We start from the raw sequence: 14,601 nt of genomic DNA, 5'->3' as shown, positions 1-14,601 counted from the left end.
GGGTACACAGACTATAACAACCACAGTATACCCAGCAATTGAAGTATGCAGTGTGGAATTTGTACAGAACTCCTACACAAAAAAAGATAGAAGAAGCTGCTAGAGAAGTTTTTTGACAAACAGACAACTGTGAGGACAAAGGAGGTAAGGAAAAATCAATGAATAAGAAAAAATTAACTGAAAGAAGGAGAAAGAAAACACCTGTGAGGAGTATACTGCATTATTACTTTGTAGTGTGCCCCAGTCTTTACCTTGACATGTTGAAAATAATTCTTACTTGCAAATAATGTTAAACCCTTTTCCTCTACAGCAGAATGAGAAAGGGTTGGTGAATCGGAGAGGCTGGTGAGAAAAGATTTGGAAACTGCTTTATGCCATTAGGTATGGAAACACGACCTCAGGCTTGGATTTGGTTGCACATGTGGCTCAGTTTTTAATTTATGGCTACTAAATGCCAAATTTTCAATCTTCAAAAATAATGAAAAGTTAAATGCCTGGAACAAGATATATCTTTGATCCAAACAACTTTCATATGCCTAGAGGCCTGGAGAGACGAACAAGCTAGATTTAACAGTGGTGATTACCTATAGTCCCCCAAACAACATCAGAAATGTTCTCTCATTTTCTACTTTACCTTCGAGTCCCTAATAGGAACATCACTACGTGGAGGAGAAAATGTAAGAGGAAAGACTTCTTTAAACATTTTTACTTGGTAGCTGAGTATCTCTAACTACTGAAATGCAATGGTAACGAAGCAGATCATCTTGAAAGCCAAACTTTCAAACTTAAACATAACAGTTCAGGAATGAGAGAAGCAAATAAATTCATGGAAAGTCTATTCTTTGAAAGTCACTTTGGAAAACATATTAGTCTTCATTTGGTATATTTCTAAGTTTCTGAAATATGTTGCACAAGAAATATCAAAGAGGAACTAAATGTGTTTATACCTGGAGAGAAAGATCTAACTATAAGGAATGTTTTAAAGGTTTACAATTATTGGGGCGCCTGGGTGGCGCAGTCGGTTAAGCGTCCGACTTCAGCCAGGTCACGATCTCGCGGTCCGTGAGTTCGAGCCCCGCGTCGGGCTCTGGGCTGACAGCTCAGAGCCTGGAGCCTGTTTCCGATTCTGTGTCTCCCTCTCTCTCTGCCCCTCCCCCGTTCATGCTCTGTCTCTCTCTGTCCCAAAAATAAATAAAAAACGTTGAAAAAAATTAAAAAAAAAAAAAAAAAAAAAAAGGTTTACAATTATTGATAAATAAGGATGGAAAATCAACCAAAGTTGAGATAAATTGTCATGTATAATAATTTAAGGTACTAACGATACTAATTTTTTCTAAGGAGAAAAAAACTGACCATTGCCACAGAAGCTGGAAAAAAACTGGAAAATATTTGACAAATTCAACACCCATTTCTGATTTTAAAATAATAATAAAAAAAGAAATCAATGGATTTCTCAACACAAAATCCAATACCTTAGCTAATAGGAAAACAATCTGACACAGTAGGCAAGATTTTTGCATAAAAGAGAATGGAAAAAGAACATATATAATATTTCCCTCATCGTGCAAAAAGATAAACCAAAGACTGATTTTTTTTTTTAAGTTACCTACAGGGATGAGTTTGGGTGAGGAGCAGGCAGAGAGATAGGAATGGAAGTGACATGTTCCTAAGTTTATACTTTGCTATCGTTTTGAGCAGTGAAAATATCTTACACAGAAAAAAAATAATAAACTTTTTATTTTTTTTAACATTTATTTACTTTTGAGTAAACTTTTGAGTTTATTTACTTTTGAGAGAGACACAGAGCATGAGCAAGGAAGGGGCAGAGAGAGAGGGAAACACAGAATCCAAAGCAGGCCCCAGGCTCTGAGCTGCCAGCACAGAGCCTCATGCAGGGCTTGAACCCACAAACTGTGAGACCATGACCTCCGCCGAAGTCGGACGCTTAACCGACTAAGCCACCCAGGTGCCCCACATGAAAATTTTTAAAAGCTAATGCTAATATAGAAAGCAAACCTTAAGAATGATTGCTGCTTTGGCCATACATTGTGAGTTTCATATGCAATAGTTCATCACTTACACATATTTCCTCCTTTACCAAAAGTTATTTAGTTGATGTAAAAATTGATTTTTGCCTCTCTTTCATAATTGTTGTCTAATTTTACTGCATTATAGTCAATGAATCAGTTGTAATTTATCAACTTATAGAGAAAAGGAATTTCTTCAAATTTCCTGGGGGCCTTCCACACAATTTTTTGAGGTTCTGAGTATGCTTAAAACAATATGTTGTTTTCACAAGAAATAATAAGTGGTGAGGATGTGGAGATAAAGAACTCTCATGCACTGTTGGTGGGAATGCAAACTGATGCAGCCACTGTGGAAAACAGTATGGAGGTTCCTCAAAAAGTTAAAAATCGATCTACCCTATAATTCAGTAGTCCCACTACTGGGTATCCACCCAAAGAATACAAAAACACTAATTCAAAGGGATATGCACAGCCCTGTTTATTGCAGTCTTGTTTAATAAGAGCCAAATTATGGAAGCAGCCCCGGTGTCTATCAATAGATTAATAAAGAAGATGTGGTACACACACACACACTGGAATATTACCTAGCCATTAAAAAAGAATGAAATCTTGGGGCACCCGGATGGCTCAGTCAATTGAATGTCCAGCTCTTGGTTTTGTTCAAGTCATGATCTCACAGTTCGTGAGTTCAAGCCTGGCATCAGGTTCTGCACTGACAGTGAATTCTCTCTCTCTCTCTTTCTCTCTTTCACTCACTCAAAATAAATAAATAAACTTAAAAAAAAAAAAAGAATGAAACTTTGCAACAGATGAACCTGGAGAGTAAAATTCAAAGCAAAATAAGACAATCAGAGAAAGACAAATACCATATGATTTCACTCATATGTGGAATTTAAGGGGAAAAAAATGAGCAAAGGAAAAGAAAAGAGAGACAAACCAAGAGACAGACTCTTAACTAAAGAGAATAAATGGGTGGTTACCAGAAGTGGGAGCGGAGTGTGGGATGAGTGAAATAGGTGAAGAGAACTAAAGAGTACACTTATCATGATGAGCACTGAGAAATATACAGAATCGCTGAATCACTGTATTGTACTCCTGAACCTGATATAACACTGTATGTTAACTATACTGGAAGTAAAATTAAAAACTTAATAAAAAAATAAAAAGTAAATTGAAAAAAGAATATGTTGTTTCTATTTTGCAGGTACAAAATGTATATGTGAAATATATTTCAGAACAAGCTTAATTACATTATTTGAATTCTCTATTTTTTAAGTTTTTGCCTACTTTATCTTTCAGTTTCAAAAAGCAGAGCATCAGAGTTGCCCAGTATGATTGTGGATTTGTTGGTTTGTCTATCTGGTTATATCTGGTTTTGCTTTCTATATTTTAAATGTTAGATTACATATAACAGTTAGTTTGAGGGGCACCTGGGTGGCTCAGTTGATTAACTGTCCAACTCTTGATTTCGGCTCAGGTCACGATCTCAGGGTTCATGGGATCGTGCCCCGTGTTGGACTCTGCACTGGCAGCACAGAGCCTGCTTGGGATTCACTCTCTCCCTCTCTCTCTCTGCCACTCCCCTGTCCTTGCTCTCTCTCAAAATAAACAAATAAACTTTTAAAAAAAGTTAGTTTTAAAGTCAGTTATGTCTGACATACTAAGATTTATGATTGTTATATCTTCTTGTACCTTTTAGAAATGAGTTCCTCTGGACCCTTTAAATATTTTTGTCTTAATTCTATTTTGTCTGATATTAATGTATAGTTACAATTGCTTTCCTTTTGTTACCATTTGCTTCAGGTACCTTTTTATTGTCAACCATCATCTGTCATTTTCTTTTGTTCCCTCTTCATTATTTGTAGCTAGATTTTACGTTTATAATCCACTCTCAGTAGATGAGTTTAGCCTATTCATATTGATTGTGTTTAATGGTCCTTTTTGAACTAGTCCCTGCTGTCATATTTTTTTTCTACTTACCACAATTTCCAGATTATTTCTACTGTGTTTCCTTTTATTGAACTACTAACTGGAAAGATTTACATTCTATATCTGTGTTTCTGGTTATAACTCTTGCATTTTTAACCCATACCCATAATGTTACATTGTTCCAACAATATGTAAAGTTAATCAGTAGCTATGTCCTCCTCTAAATAAGATCAGAACATCGGCATGATTCTATTTCTCTCCCTGGCTACCTTCTGCAAAGTCCTCTGTTGTTATCAGCTGGAATTGTGGGTTCAATTAAAAGTACTCTTAAAAGTACTTTTTCTTAACAATCAATACATATTTAAATTTAACATTAATTTTTATTAGTTTCTTGCCTCACCACCACTTTTGTACTTCATTTCTTCTTCCTCAGTTCCTTTCAGGATCTGGGAATAAGCTTTTGGTAGTTTGGGTTTACTTGATTTGCTTTGGTTTAATTTTGATTCATTTCAAAATGAGGGCACATGACTTTTTTTAACTCTGGGACAGTCTACACTATTGTTTTTCTTTAAAATTTACCTCCCCTCTCTTATCTCCACTATTGCCTTCTGGAATTTATACTGGATGGATGCCAAAATGTTACTTATCTCTACTTTCCATATTTATAGCCCCTGGTTCTCTGTTCTAGAATTTCTTCACTTTCCCGATGTGTTCATCTGCCTTCAGCTCATTCATTAAGTTTTTTGTCCCATTCACTATTCTTGGTTAATGATGCACTATCCTCTCTTCTCTTCTTGAATACTCCTATCCAAAAGTCTACTTATTCTAAAGCTCTGTTCTGCTTGTCTGTTAACTGTTTCCTGAGGTGTAGGTCCTTCAGTTAAAGTTCATTATCTTTCCTGATGTTGGTTCTCCTCAAATGTGGATGATTCTGACTGGGGATTTACTTTAATATTCAGGTGCCTTATTAGTGTTTCTATTCCTTCTGCTTTATTCAAGGGAAAAGCCAGATAAGCTACTAAGTAGTGAATGCCCACCTATTTTCGGTAGGAGTAGGCGCGTGGAAAGGATGTGCCACTAGGCTGTCATGCCAGTTTGTGTATCTCAGTGGGCAGTCTTCAACTTGTAGAAATTCCTTTCTCCTCGGGTCCTTGTCAAGCCACAGAAGGGCACTCACCTCTCTCTGTGATCCAAGCTCTCATACTCACTGCCCTCACCTGCAGATAGACACCTGGCTGTTCCTGCTGTAGCATCCTAACTAATCACCCTCTTAGCTGCTGGGACCCTCCCTGCATGCCTTGTATCTCCCCAGGAGTGGCCGTTCGTGGAATCACTCTCATCTGTTGCTGGCACTACTCTTCTGCATACCTTTTGGGCTGAATTTTCTTTTTAAAGGAGATTCCAGCTACTCTCCTTTTCTCAGGGATTCCTCACAGTTTCTAGAACATCATGCATCCCTTTATTTTTCTAATCCAGTTGCAGATTTTTTAAAAAAATATGAAATTTATTGTCAAATTGGTTTCCATACAACACCCAGTGCTCATTCCAACAGGTGCCCTCCTCAATGCCCATCACCCACCCTCCCCTCGAAGCTTTTTAAAATATATCTTTTATCACATTTCTAAGGATTAACAGGAACAAATGACTATACTGTTTTTCTGGTCTTTATCTTAACATTTGAAGTACAAAGCATTATTTATAATTGTAAAAAAACGGAATCAAATCTAAATGTCCGACATCAGGAAACTGATTAAGTAAATTATGATATATTTACACAATGGAATGTTTAATATGCTTTTAAAAACAGTGCCCATGATGATATTTAGTGTGAGAAAGTACATCTTAATTGTTGTTAGGAATCAAAAGCAGGAGACTAGATTGATGGGTAGATACATATATAGATAAGATAGTAATTTTTTTAGCTAAAAGGAAACCTAGAAATTAATATTTAAAATATTAACAGTGCTGTTGTTTCTGGTGGGATTATTGATGTACTTTCCAATTTTGAACAAGTTCTATCTCTTTTATATAAAAAATACATTTTACATTACTGTTTTAAAAGCTGTTGAGAGGCACCTGAGTGGCTTGGTCATTTGAACGTCTGACTCTTGATTTTGGCTCAGGTGGTTTGATCTCGTGGTTGTGGAATAGAGCCCCACATCAGGCTCTGCACTGACAGTGCAGACTCTGCTTGGGATTCTCTCTCTCCCTTTCTGTCTTTCTGCCCCCTCCCCTGTGTGTGCACTCACTCTCTCGCTCTGCTAAACTTTAAAAAATAATAATAAATAATAAAAGCAGTTGAAAAGAGAGTTTATATTATTTTCAAGTTTGCATGAAATCTCTACAAAAACTGATCAAAAACTAGATCATATCATAAAGAAAATCTCCAAAGAATTTTTTATAATTTTTTTTTTTCAACGTTTTTTTTTTTTTATTTATTTTTGGGACAGAGAGAGACAGAGCATGAACGGGGGAGGGGCAGAGAGAGAGGGAGACACAGAATCGGAAACAGGCTCCAGGCTCCGAGCCATTAGCCCAGAGCCTGACGCGGGGCTCAAACTCACGGACCGCGAGATCGTGACCTGGCTGAAGTCGGACGCTTAACCGACTGCGCCACCCAGGCGCTCCTCCAAAGAATTTTTTAAACAGCAGGAAATTCACAGACCTTATTCTCTGACCACACCACACATGAAATTAGAAAATCATAACAAAAGTTTACATGAGAAAAATACAACCATTTGGAAGTTTCAAAATATTCTCTCATGTAAATGTTAGAGCAAAGAAAAGGAACGTAACAGAGTATTTAAAAAATATCAAGAAGAGGCACTGAAGGACTGGGAAGGACATGAAACAACATGCATTTCATTTTGCATGTATCATTTTCATGATGCATATACTCAGTTGCTCTTCTAAGAAGAGATTATAGATGAGTGGAATTTAAGCTGGGCCTGGAATGACAGATACAATATGGAAGGGTTAAGGAAAGATGGAGTGCTCTTTGAAAGAGAAAAACAACATGAGTAGCAGCATTGAACTTGTGTCATAAAAACAGTGAAGAAACCAAGCTGATTAGAATTGTGAATTATCTGGATGGTAGAAGAAAATTGTCTTAAAAAATAAAACATGTGGAGCTTAAAGAATATCCATATGTTTTAATATATACCTATAATACCTGTATTTTATACATATATTTTATACATAATTATAATTATATATATAGTTATACATATGTATTTCTTAATGTCTCATTTTAAACAATTGGTGAAACTGGGACCAAAGAAGTGACTCTACAATTGAATAGATTTAGAATACAGAGAGGGACCCCTGGCTCATTGATTGAGCGTCCAACTTCAGCTTAGGTCATGATCTCATGGCTGTGACCTGGAGCCCGACATCGGGCTCTGTGCTGACAGCTCAGAGCCTGGAGCCTGCCTCGGATTCTGTGTCTCCCTCTCTCTCTGCCCCTCCCCCACTCACGCTCTGTCTCTCTCTCCTTCAAAAATAAGTAAAGTTAAAAAAATTAAAAAAAAAATAAAATGATTAGAATATGGATAGCCTTAAAAGGCATACAACACATGCACCATTTTTTTAAAGTAAGCTCAGTGTCCAAAGTGGGGCTTGAACCCCAAACCTGAGATCAAGAGTCAAGTGCTCTACCAACTGAGCCAGCCAGCTGCCCCCACAGTTCACCATTTAGAGGGTAAGAAATAAAAAGTTACTAGAAATTTTGAGCCAGGAGGACATGGTGAGAGCAGTGCTTAAAAAAGGAAAAGCTGGCAGCCATGTGCAAAATAGTCTGCTAAAATAATAAATGAGGGGTGCCCAGGTGGCTCAGTTGGTTAAGCGTCTGACTCTTCATTTCAGCCCAGGTCATGATCTCACAGTTCATGGGATGGAGCCCTGCGTCAGGGTCTGTGCTGATAGCAGGGAGCCTTCTTGGGACTCTCTCTCTCTGTCCTTCCTCTGCTCGTGCATGCTTGCTCTCTTTCTCTCAAAATAAGCAAATGTCTAAAGAGAAAGAAAGAAAGAAAGAAAGAAAGAAAGAAAGAAAGAAAGAAAAAAGGAAGGAAGGAAGGAAGGGAAAGAAAGAAAGAAAGAAAGAAAGAGAGAGAGAAAGAGAGAAAGAAAGAAAAAAAAGGAAGGAAGGAAGGGAAAGAAAGAAAGAAAGAAAGAAAGAAAGAAAGAAAGAAAGAAAGAAAGAGTTTCATTCAGATGAAAAAAAAAGGCCTTGTATTGAACCCATGACTACAATGTGCCACTTACAGAAGAATATGATGAACTCAACTGTCTACACATGAGTCTGTGCTTGAGATTGCCAGGAGTTGATGGCCTGAGGTAGGAGTAGGAGTAGTCATGGGACTCTGAATGACACTTGATTTAGGGGCAAACCAGATGGGGGAAATGGGACAATTGCCTGAATGAAAGAGTATCCCTGATTTCCCTTCGGTAATACAACTGATAAAGACAGAAAAGTCAGGAGGGAAAACTACTTTTGGAAATACACTGTACTTTAGTCACGTTGAGTTTGAAGGGACAGCCTATGCTACAGGATGCACTGAAAAGATGCTAATAGTATCAGTAGAATTTACTATTGGTCTGTGTCAATGGTTCGCAGCTTTGGCTGTATATTACAATTACTTGGGAAACCAGTATAAAAAAGATACTAATAATCAAGCCCACTCCAAACCACCTGAATCAGAATCTCTGAGAGTGGGATGAGGCATTGATATTGCTTAAAACCTCCTCCATTGATTCTAATGTGCAGGCAGGCTTAAGAACCAATGGTCTAAATTTCCAACTTGGAGACACTTAAGTTCTGGGAAAAGTGCCTAAGATATTAAGACACTGTTAAAAACTGGTTACTAAATATCCTGTACTTCAATACTAAGGAGTTTCTGCAATCATGGGAATAGAGACTTTATATAGCTAACAATATTCTAAACCATGAAAGCAAAAATTGTCTTTGAGGAAGAGGATGTAAGAGTGAAAGGAGAGTGATATAACTCTAGGTTGCATCCACAATTATACAGCAGGAGGTGATTTATAACCTCAGGGCTGCCCAAAGAGCTCATTCCAGAATTGTCCCCCTTCCCATTTGCCACATCCACGATACCAGAATGTTTCTCTCAGGACATGGTGTAAGTTTTCCAAGCAACTAATGAACATTCAGAACACAACTTACTTGGGGCACCGTGACTCAGTCAGTTAAATGTCTGACTCTTGATCTCGGCTCAGGTCATGATCTCAGAGTTTGTGAGTTCAAGCCCAGAGTCAGGCTCTATGCTGGCAGCTTAGAGTCTGCTTGGGATTCTGTCTCTCCCTTTCTCTGCCCTTCTCCTGCTGCCACATGTGCAGGTGTGCTATAAATAAACAAATAAATAAATAAACTTAAAAAAAGAAAGAAAAAGAACACAGCTTACTTATACAAAGTTGGCACTGTTAATAAAGATCCACAAAATCTCCATTAACTGTATCTTCTTCCTTCCTACTCTCCTCCAACCCAAGACTTCCACCAGTATTCTTGACTATATCCTAATCCTTCTGAGATGTGGCTTCATAATTATCCACTCATTCTTTCTCTCACTGACATCTTCAATTATTCTCTTCATGAGATTGTCCCATTCAGCTCATAAACATTTACAAGAATACTTCACATTAAAAAAAGAAGAAGAAGAAGAAAATAAACCTCCCCATCTATTCTACCTCACCCTCAAATTACCTCTGCTTCCTTCATTGGCAAACTTGAAAAAAATTACATATTTCTCTGTCTCCATTCCTATCCCCCACTTAATCCCTTTTAATCTATTCCTGGCTCCATTACTCTTCTAAGATCACTTTCTTCAAAGTCACTAGTCATTTGCCTTCAGTTTTTATAGCTACTCTCTCTTGACCTTCTAGAAATCTTTCTCAAAATCAAATCTTTTGACTGCCATACATTTGTACCGTCCAGGTGATCCCACCTCTAGGGCCCTATTTCCTGTGCGTCCTTAACTACCTGCAGTTCTTCTTCCCATCCCCAAATGTGAACACATCCAAAGGCTCAGTCAAACATCACCTTTACTTGAGTGCCCTTGTTATGTCCAGCTGTCTCCAGCAATTGGTGATGCTCTGCTGCCCCCACCTGGCCAAGCCCATTGTAACCACTCTGGAAGCTCTCGCTGTACCCTTACCTGGAAAAGTGCCAGGATACCTTATCAAATCACACACATCTGTGACCTCTCTATAGCTTCAGCCCTCCTATCTAACCATGGGTTAAGTTCAAATTAGATCTCCCTTCATCTCCTTAGAGTCTATGTCCCAAACTAAACTCAACATTTTTCTCCAAAGACCTCTTTCTCTACCATTCTTCAGTTTACCTAGACTCAAGAGACACCCGTAACATCTTTCACTCTCCTCATCTATCTTGTAATTGAGGAATTTTTGTTGAGACTTCTTTTGTAAATCAATAACTTTTCCCCCTACATTATTGACCCACCTGCCTAGACTCTTACCCTCATTTAAATGATTACACAATTGGATCTAACTGGATTTCCTTCCTTCAAAGCCTTCAAACCTTTCCCATTGTCTTCAAGGTAAAAGTCTGTGCCTGCAGAATATAAAAGTAGATTAAAAAATCACACTGAGGGGCACCTGGGTGGCTCAGTCACTTAAGGGTCCTACTTCAGCTCCGGTCATGATTTCACGGTTTGTGAGTTCGAGCCCCGAGTCGGGCTCTGTGCTGACAGCTCAAAGCCTGGAGCCTACTTTGGATTCTGTGTCTCCCTCTCTCTCTTCCCCTTCCCTGCTTGCACTCTGTCTCTCTCACTCTCTCAAAAATAAAGAAAATTTTAAATCACACTGAACATTAAAAAAAATTTTAAATCACACTGAAACCAAAGGCAAACTTGCAGCTGAGCTATTATTAATCTACTTTCTCATTATATACGTATAAAAGTATTTTTATGATAATATAAAATATATTTTTTATTATATTAAACATTATAATGTACAATTATATATTGTACAATTTTCTTAAAATTGAAGGGGAAAATTCTAAATGATAAATTCAAATATTTCCATTTCATAATGCCATTATGCTTTTAACCTACAGAAAGCAAAATAATTAAGTATATAAACAAATGCAAAAAATAATTGTCTGAAAAGGGAAGTCATTTCTTTTCCCTCAACCACCACATTAGAGTAAGTTCACAATATGTGTTCTTCATCCTCACAAATTCAAGGTGACTAAATCATGTTTATATTTAGCTTAGATTCCTGCTCTGCCATTTGTTAATTACATGATCCTGGACTAACGTTGAAGCTCTCTGGGTCTCAGTTTTCTCCTCTAAAGATGAGAGTGATATTTTGTACCTCAAAGCCTCTTGCATGTTTTAATGATTTAATATGTAAAAAGGATCTCAGCGCATAGGAAGTGCTGATTAGTGTTAGCACTGATGATGGTGATGTAAATTGATAGCCAATAGAAGCTGCACTTCTTATTTTAAGAAGTCTTTTTTAACTTTTCCCACTTTAGACATAACATCTTAGATGTATAAAACTTAAATTAACTGAAATAAGATAATGCAATGTAGGTGATGACCTAAATTCTTAAACCAGAGTTTACACGTGAGCGCCTACCATACGCAAGGTTATTTCCCAATGACCTTCCATTGAGAAACAAGGATGGTTGCTCTTGAAGAGATAATCTCTTATAAATCTGCACTGAGTTTACTGATTCAAGATAAATACTGCAATATCTGACAGACTCTCAGCATCAATGATAGGAACAGAACGTTTTAGTCTTGGACTTGTGTTGTGAATTCACTTGAATTGCTACTATTCATGCTGGCTGAGAATGACAAATTAGGTGAAAATTAGTGGTTAGTCTCTACCTACCATTCTATAGTCATGATGATGGAGGATCATTTATCTACAGAATGAAGAGTAGGGGCTGGATAATTCTGGAGACTACATTATTCTGAACCAGTAACTTCTTAGAAATTCTTTTCAAGGTTTCATTAAGAGTGCTTAAGCAAAGTAACATTTGTTCTTCCTTCACAAAATAAGACTTTGGCAGTGAATGTTTACAGGATTTCTTTAAAAATATAATAGCAAATATCACAGATGTCTAAGAATTAGGCTCAACTGTAGAACAAATCATAATTTGTTTTATTGCTTTATTTAATTGGACCTCAACTGGCCTTTTGGATAGTACAATAATATTCTTAAGCAGAGGAGATTATTTTAAAATAGATATATCATGGAATTATAGCCTTTCTCAAGAATGTCACAACATATGCAACCGGTTATGAAACACACATTTCAAAGTTAGATCGAATAGGGTCATTATTAACAAAATTTTTAAAAAGAACATAAGTTCAATCTTCTTTTATGGATATATGATGGAATTACAGACTTTCTCAAGCAGAGAAGAAACATTTTACAGAGAACTTATTTTGCCATGTATAGGTGCATGATATTAAAGAAAATTTGGGGAGGGCACCTGGCTGATTCAGTCAGTAGAGTATAGAACTCTTGATCTCGGGACTGTACGTTCAAGTCCCACACTGGGTGTAGAGATTACTTAAAACTACAATCTTTGAAAAGAAATTTAAAAAAATAAAGAAAAATTTAAAAATAAAGAAAAAATTTTGCTCAAAAGTACCCAATTTAAATGTGTTCACAAATGTAAAACAAATCAGTTTTTAAAATAATTATAGTCCAACACCATTAAAAATTAAATTCAGACATAATTAAAGGGGAGGCTTAAAATCTTATGCAGTAATTTTTCATTTTTACTCTACTTAACAGACTCCTCATGGGTCCATAAAAGGCCACTCAAGATGGCCTAAGGATGACTCTGACCTGAGCACACACAACGTTTTCCAAAATCCTCCTACTGGAGAAAACTATATAATGTCTCAAGAAGATGAGCCTGAGGGAAGAATGAATTGTCCAGAAAGAACATTTATCCTACACTGGTGCTTCTCACTAATCATCTGGGTATCTTGCTGAGAAGCAGATTCTGATCCAGTTGGTCTGGTGAGGGCCCTGAGAGTCTGTAGCTCTAACAAGCTCCCAGGTGATGTTGATGTTGCTGGACCATGAGCCACGCTTGAAGAAATGAGGTGCTAACACATAATCTGTATCATCAGCTAATAGAGAATGACATTTTACTTCCCCAAACTGCATCTTCTTACTCAGATATGTATATGTGGATATTTTGGATAACTTGCAACTATCTACAATTTTTCCAAATTGAAGTCCAATTTAAAGTATTTTCATTGCTTAAAAAAATAAGTGGTATGATATGTAAAAAGAGTCAAATATCATCTGAAAGGATAGCATAAATAATCAAGAACAGAGAAGAGCAAAAATAAGGCTCAAGTATAATAATCTTTGAATTAATAAGGCCATGGCAGGAGAGAAAGGATACTATGAAGGTGAAGGTGAATCAGTCCAAACGGGGAAGTACTATCTTCAGGTTTGGGGCTTGCCCAGCCTCAGTAGATAGCTTTTGTATGGGGTATGGGAGGGATTAGGTCTTAAGTACTCAAGGCTAAAAGTATTCACGAAGGCCTACAGTTGCCTAATCAAATTGCTTTTATGCCTTTGGATCAGCGTTACATTAACCCACAGGGAATTTAAACACAAACATAAACATGTATTTAAATGAACTTAGAAGAAAGCTTGTTGTCTCGTCTCCTGTTTTAATTAGATATGTCTTATATAAGAAACATATAAATGCAGGCTCTGCGGTTTCCCTGGCAAGGCTACAGCACTCAGTAAATCCACTATAGTATTATTTTGTTTGCTTTTTTTCCCTTAATTAACTTTTTAAAGTTTCCTTAGCTCTCTGTGTGGCTGCTTCAGCTTAGGCAGCCGGGTTTGTGGTAAAGGTTTGGGAGAGCACATACCAGCCTCTCCTTGCCCCTCCCAGGCGCCTAATCGTACCTCCTGTGCAGCTAAATACGAAAGCAGAAGAAAAAAGGAGGGGAAAACATCCCAACTGCACAATAAATGCCTTCCATAGAAGCCCCCTTCTACTCTACTTAAGAAAAGCCCATTATTTTCTGGCATACTGATACAGTAGAGGATACTCAAAACATTAAACTTCAAGTATGTGGATAGCCTTTCAGGGCTTATGGAAAACAAGGATAGTATCCAATTATATAATACCAATATATTAAAATATTTCCCTGGCCTAAGTGCTATCTTCACCATAGATCTCTTGACTGGAGGCTCCTCTAGAAGCCAGTTTTAGAGGCTGCAATCATGTCTTGGCAAAATAACCAATATGGGGGCAATCATAAATATGCCTCTAACTTCTCTTTTCCTTTTGTTAAAGGCTCAGCAAAGAAGGTAAGTTCTGACTAATGGACACACACAGCTGAGTGACTTCAAAACCTTTCAAATTTTGGTCTATTTTTTAAATTTTGTTTTCTTTTAGTTTAATATCAATTAGACCTCAGTTGAATGCTGCTAAAAATCTAGAGCAAAAAGGAACATATGCATAATATGAAGTATGTGTATTAAATACAGCAGGCTCCAAACATGTGTGATTAAGCTAATGGTGACACACATGGCTTTGGAGCGCTTGAAATGTGGCAGGTCTGAATTAAGTGTAAAATACAGTTGACCCTTGAACAACACAGGAGTGGGGGTG

Source organism: Panthera pardus, unplaced genomic scaffold (assembly GCF_024362965.1).
Source record: "Panthera pardus isolate Hobbes unplaced genomic scaffold, ASM2436296v1 HiC_scaffold_8, whole genome shotgun sequence".
NCBI classification, from domain to species: Eukaryota; Metazoa; Chordata; class Mammalia; order Carnivora; family Felidae; genus Panthera; species Panthera pardus.
This window is presented reverse-complemented; position numbering follows the sequence as displayed.